This window comes from Notolepis coatsorum (assembly GCF_963971535.1).
Source record: "Notolepis coatsorum genome assembly, chromosome: 11".
Taxonomy (NCBI): Eukaryota; Metazoa; Chordata; class Actinopteri; order Aulopiformes; family Paralepididae; genus Notolepis; species Notolepis coatsorum.
The window spans coordinates 13,199,046-13,206,073 of record NC_140175.1 but is presented as its reverse complement, the minus strand read 5'-3'; positions in this window follow the sequence as shown (position 1 = coordinate 13,206,073).

The window sequence follows — 7,028 nt, the reverse complement described above, 5'->3', positions numbered from 1 at the left end:
AACAGGATACCAGAACCCATGTTACTGACCAGACACTCTATATCAGTGATGGCTGTTTACTGCAGAGTGGAGGGACTGGGAGACCCATGTTACTGACCAGACACTCTATATCAGTGATGGCTGTTTACTGCAGAGTGGAGGGACTGGGAGACCCATGTTACTGACCAGACACTCTATATCAGTGATGGCTGTTTACTGCAGAGTGGAGGGACTGGGAGACCCATATTACTGACCAGACACTCTATATCAGTGATGGCTGTTTACTGCAGAGCAGGAGGGACTGGGAGACCCATGTTACTGACCAGACACTCTATATCAGTGATGGCTGTTTACTGCAGAGCAGGAGAGACTGGGAGACCCATGTTACTGACCAGACACTATATACCAGTGACGGCTGTCGGAATGTAGAGGTACTTAACACTTATTTTAACAAGGAAATACCGCTTACAGCACATTTAACCCTTTCACTGCCACACGACAAAATGGTTAACCCTTTCACTGCCAACTACAGAAGGTTAACCCTTTCACTACCACACTACAGAAGGTTAACCCTTTCACTACCACACTACAGACGGTTAACCATCTGTAGTGTGGTAGTGAAAGGTTAACCTTCTGTAGTGTGGTAGTGAAAGGGTTAAAGAGTTTAGGGGGCTCCCATAAAGAGCACCAGGTGGTAGGAAGGCCGGACGCCTGTTACTGTTCCGCAACTGTAAGTTACTTCCGGGGTAGGCCTGATTGGCCCCGACAGGCACGTGACAGGCGCGGCCACGCCCCGCGGCAGCCTCAGGACGCGCAACTTTCTCTGCCGCGCGGCACGCTCCGCGGCAGCATTATGTAGGAGTAATACGCCCTTTTTCACTATCCAGAAATAGCTCAATTGGCAGCGCAGCATTGGTGTGGATCCTACCGTCCGTTGCTTGCAAGTTCAATTCCCATAATTTTTTTCTTTTTTTTTAACGTGCCATTAAGTTTAGGCATGTTAACTTTAAGCATTGTTTCGGAGTTGGTTAAGGTTAGGCATTGTATCGGAGTTGGTTATGGTTAGAAAGGTTAAGTTTAGGCACTGTTAAGGAGCTGGTTAAGGTTAGAGTTTGTCTTAGAGAATGGCAATAGACAGCCTATTTCCGCGCGACAGCTCTCAGCAGCCTCGTTGCGCGTCCTGAGGCTGCCGCGGGGCGTGGCCGCGCCTGTCACGTGCCTGTCGGGGCCAATCAGGCCTACCCCGGAAGTAACTTACAGTTGCGGAACAGTAACAGGCACCCCGGACCAAGATCTCAGGATCAGAATAACAAACACCCTACGGTGTAAAAGACTAGCGGCTGCCAAAGCTTCAGATACACACCACACTGATCCTGGATCAAGTCACCCTGACGCCTATTGTTTAATAACAGCGCAGCAGTGCTGCTTTTGCTTCCGCGTTTTCCCTGATTGGCTGCGCCATGCCCTGCGGCAGGCGCGGCAACCGCAGAGCAGAGCGGCAGAGCGGCAGAGCGGCAGAGCTTGCGGAATTATGTAACCGTCCTAATCGGCCATGATTTTCATTCGCCGCTTCAGCTCACCTGGCAGAGCAGCGGTCCTGCGATCCTGCGGTCCGTTGTTGACGAGTTTGAATCCCATCAAAAAAAAATTTTTAACGTGATTTTGTTTTTAACGTGTATTCTTTCTATGGTTAAGGTTAGGCATGGTTAAGGTTAAGGTTAAGGTTAGGCATTGTTTCGGAGTTGGTTAAGGTTAGAACGGTTAAGTTTAGGCGCTGTTAAGGAGCTGGTTAAGGTTAGAGTTTGTCTTAGAGACAGCCTATTTCCGCACTGCCGCTCTCCCGCGTTGCCGCGGTCACATGGTCAAATTGTCACATTCTTGCACTGCTGCGCTGTTAAAAAGCAACACGCCACCCTGACACAGACACACACTGACCCAGACTCACACCACTGATCCTGGATCAGGTCACAGTCACCCTGACCCAGACTCGTTACATAAGAGCCCAGGCACAGAAGAATGTGTTTACTGCTCCGAATTACAGCGGCGATACAACCGGTACTAATCCTTCCAATAGTGTCCAAGCCTGGTCCCCGAGGCTGGGCTTGATTTGAGTGGTTTAAAAAAAAAAAAACTCAATGAGATGAGAGGAGCTTGAGCAGTAATGTGACTGCCTAATACATATTTTTTTCTCATTTGGATAATTGGATAATATAAAAAAACTGTACTTTTATTTTATTTTTCATTATTTGTTATATTATTTTTATTCAATTATAATGTAAAATATTGTAAGGAAGGGGCAGGGCTTGATACGTTTATTTTTATGAAAACCTTTATTTATCCCCAAGGGGAGATTCAGGTGTCCATCACAGCATCAACACAGCCATCTAAAAACAGTTAATACATAACATACAATTATTTAGTACTTTGTTAAAAACAAAGTGTGTGCATGTGTCGGAGGAAGCATGTGATAGTCTCTGCCCTCCCAGACCGACGGTAGGGGGTAGGTGTGCAGCGACCAGGAAGGGGATTGGGAATTGGCATAACGACTAACATTGGGATGGGAGAAAAAGCGGAAAAAGAAGGGGGAAAAAGATTAAAAAAAAAAATAATAATAATAATAAGTGTGTGAAGTTTGTCAGGGTCCTGGTTATTTTGACATGATTAAAATCCCTGTTGATGAGTATGAATGCGTTGGGATGTGTTGGGTATCCCAGACTAGCAATGGTAGAATGGATGACGTCACACGCTTGGTGAAATGTAAACACGGAAACTGCATCTGCATGTGAAAATTCTCTCGGGAGGTAATACGGTCTCAGTTCTACCACCAATAGTTCTATGTCTGGGGTACATATATGTTCCTTGACCGTAACATGTCGGGGATTACACTGTTATGGTGATGTTATGGTGATGTTATTACTTCTCCGGCTGGTAATATCCAGTAACTGTTACCTCGGAGGACTAGCGGATGTCACTCTTCTTCTACGGTGTTGGAATGTAAACAAGCTCGGCACGAGCTAGAACGCTACAGCAGCTGTATGTGATACAGACGTTCAATAAAGTAACCAACTGAAACATACACCACTTCGGGATTTAACTAAAATATTCACCCGCCACCTTTCCACTTACCGCTGGCTTTGTTTCTGTCGGCTCGCATGATCGCATCATGGTGAAGCCATGCAGTTCCACCGCACTGACCGCAGTCTGGGATATTTCCATGCAAGCTGGACTCTGTATTCCACTTGGATTTTTACCAGGGCCGAAAGTTCATCTGTCTTGTTGACCAGTGATCTTACATTTCCCATGACGACGGAGGGCAGGTATGTTTTCCTATCATTATGTAAGCTATTGTGGTGCATGGGTCAAAACATAATGTAGCACTCCGTTGCAGTCTGTCCTCCCATATCTCCCGGGGGGGGGGAAACAACACCCACAGCATAACAGTGGTGCCCCCTACACACGGAACGCTGTGTTGGGGATAGGGTTCCGCACGGACAATTATGTTTGTTGTCTTGACAATAAAGCAAAATTGTATTTAGCAAACTACATTTTGTGTCGTCAGTTGTTGTCAACGATATTGCATGAATTATTTAGTCACGTTAGTGTCACATGGTCTACATTAACGTGACGTCACGTCTCGTTGTCGTCATGAAAAAGCGCTTCGTTGACGAACATCTTTAGTCATAATTTTCGTTGACAAAATTAACACTGCCTGTAGTGTACCTCCCCTCCCACCATGCTGCCATGACACCCACATTTCCCCAAGGGGATCATAATTGATCTGATCTTATCATCTCAAGCCCTGCAGTTTTATGTTATAAATACTTGTGTGGATCATCTGAAAGAGCTTTATAATTTTTTTCTATCTTTTCTTATTTTTTTATTATGTTATTATTGTTCGAAATAAACCATTCATTCAACTATTCAAGCCTTGTGATCCTATAAGCCTCACTGGTATGTTGATTTTTTCTTCAGAATATATCACATAACAAACAACATAACTCAAAGCAGCAGTGGACTTAACTGACTCAGCACTTCGGCAGTAAAACCTTCATAAGTTTGTCATGGCCCCTCCCCTCCCTGTCCCACCCACCTCATTATTACAACTGATTGATTTACTAGAATCAGTTAACAAGCTCGTGCCTATATTATAGACACCTTCCTAACTATAACTCAATATTTATAATACAATTGAGTACCTCAGACGAAGAACCATATAAGTTAGTTTTTTTTACGTTTTGAGAGGAACAATGTTTTCTAACTGTATTATCTAAAGATGGTACAGTAAGTTAGAGTGTTGTGTTCATTCATAGGTAAAGACAGTAGAGGTTGAGTACTTTATTATCTGAAGATGGTGAGTTAGAGTCTTGTGTTCACTCATAGTTAAAGACAGTCGAAGTTGAGTAGTTTCTTATAATATACAGTATCACATTCACACTCATTCATTCAACAAACGCATAATAAATACAAAAAAAAATAAACAGAAAGGTCAATCAATTAAACATTTACAGTCAAATAATTAAAAACAACTGCAGACTGTGGTGAAGTGGCTTAAAGATTTAAACTGACCAATAGATACTAATGCATTGAGTTTTAAAGTGCATTGTAAAACATGTTTCTGGGGCACAGAAGCTAAAAGCAGATGTTCCTACAGTAATTCAGTGCAAACTCTAGGAACCTTAAGTGTAAAAGTCAATCACCAGAGAGAGTATCATAAGGTCCAGAGTGCCAATCCAGCAATGAGGTGATGTAGGGTTGGGAGATGACCAATAATGGCCTTGTACAGAAACAGATACCAAAGCAAGTCATGTATCTCTACCAGGGAGGACCACCCACCCTTAGCATATAGGATACAATGATGGGTACTGTACTGTCACCAGTGATACATCTAAGAACAGAATGATATACAGCCCAGAGGCTTTAGAGTGGAAGCAGCAGCATGTCTATAAACTATGTCTCCATAATCCAAAACAGGCTTCAACGACCCTCCTTCTGCTAAACATAGGAAAACTGGTGTTGTTTCTGTACAAAAAGCCAACCTCCTGACGCAGTTTATTTGCAAGATTATCTACATGGCATTTAAATGTAAATTTCTCATCAAGCCAGATGCCAAGATATGCATTATTCTTTAACTCTCAATATCAGATGCATTTAGAGTGGATATATGTAACGGTTGTGACATCGTCACCTTAAACTTCGATGCCCCGGGGGAGTTTCGAACCCGCGGTCTCCCACACCGCGGGCAACAGCACAGACCGCTATACCAAGAGGTAAATTCACTGCTTTGCAACGTGTCTGTGTCTTTTAAGAGTGAGAGTGAGTTTAACCCATAGTACCGCTACTCGCCCCAGTCAAGTCCATCGTGACTGCGCTGCGCGGTACCATCCGTTACATATAATAATAATAATAATAATAATACAAATCATCACACACAGTACCTTTGGCACTGTACAATAGACAATAGTGTCATCTGCATAGAGATGAGCCCGACAACCCCTCAACAAAGAGACAATATCATTCATATAAATAGTAAATAAGACTGGGCCCAGGTTTGAACCTTGCGGTCGGCCTTTTGTAATGGGCAAGCACTCGGATTGGACATTTGGCGTTTTCAGACACTGAAGTGAGTGAAGTCTCTTGGACAGATAGCTCTTAATTAAACCATTTGCAGGCAACTGTGTCAAAACCAACATGTATTAAGCTTTGCAATAGAAGAGAGCGATCAACTGTGTCAAATGCTTTTGACAAATTTACAAAAAGGTTAATCTAAATCTAAGGTTGTGGACAGCGACTCCTACAGGTAGGTTGGGGGACGCCTGCACAGCAGAGACAGGAAATGGCGGGGGTAGTGTGAGCCTCCCACACGTTACACCTCGCCAATGAGAGTCCGCGCTGGCAGGTGAAAAGATGTGACAGGCTGCCTCCTCATGTACCGGAGGGGACACGTGATGCAAGGCTTCTATCCTCCCTACAACCGACCTGTGGGGGGCATATGCGAGCAACGTTCAAGACAGGGGAGGGGAGAATTGAAAACTGCGAAATTGGGATGGGAGAAAAATTGAAAATAAGGAGAAAAAGTGGATCAAAACAAAAAAAACAGACTTATATGGAAGGGTTCAATTATAGCACAATGTTTTCTTAAAGTCAGTTAACAATTCAAATAGAATGTTTCTTTTGGTAATTATTATGGGGTTCTGTGCTGGCGTGTTCCTTTAAATAATAAATATATTATAATATTCAAATCAGATCTTGCTCTTCTAACTAGGGCCGAAATGCTGAGTGGAGAGATTTACGTGTTGTCGTTTACATGTTCATACAGTTGCACACAACAACCCCCTCAATACATCACTTATTCATTAACAATAATGTTTTACTAACCTGGTCAACATCAGTTAAAGTCGATTAACAATTAAACGTTTCTTTTGGTCATTATTGTGGGGTTCTGTGCTGACTAATGTTTTCATTTTCATAATAATTGTTTGATTGAAGCAAAAAAAAAATTTAATGAAAAAGAATGAATAGTGACGTGAATGTCAAAAATATCCAACAAGTTTCTTGTGATATTATCACATTCACACTCCAAGTGATTATTTTAGATCAGTCAGATCTTGCTCTTGTAGTCTATTTTGGGCGTAAATGTCAACGACCCCCTCAATACATCACTTGTAGATTCATTAACAACAATGCTTTACTAACCTGGTCAGTGTCGAAGGTGTTCATGTTCCGCTCTGCGATCAGCTCAGTTCAGCTACAGTCACGACAGGCCTCGGCATACAGGACCGATCAGCTGATTTCACCGTGAGACGTGTCAGAATTAACCCAATGAGCACAGAGCAGCTCTCCTGCAGGGTTAGTTTCTCAAGAGAGATCAAAACGGGCCTAAGCCTCGTTACAAGAGGGAGTCGTGCCAAGGATTAAAGGGGGGCATTGAAATCTTTCATTTCTCTGCAGGTGTTTAAATCACGCCTCAAAACACATTTATTTCCTTTGGCTTTTGGTTTTCAGTTTGAGAGACCTGCCTTTTTTACGTCACACATTGTATTATGTTTTAT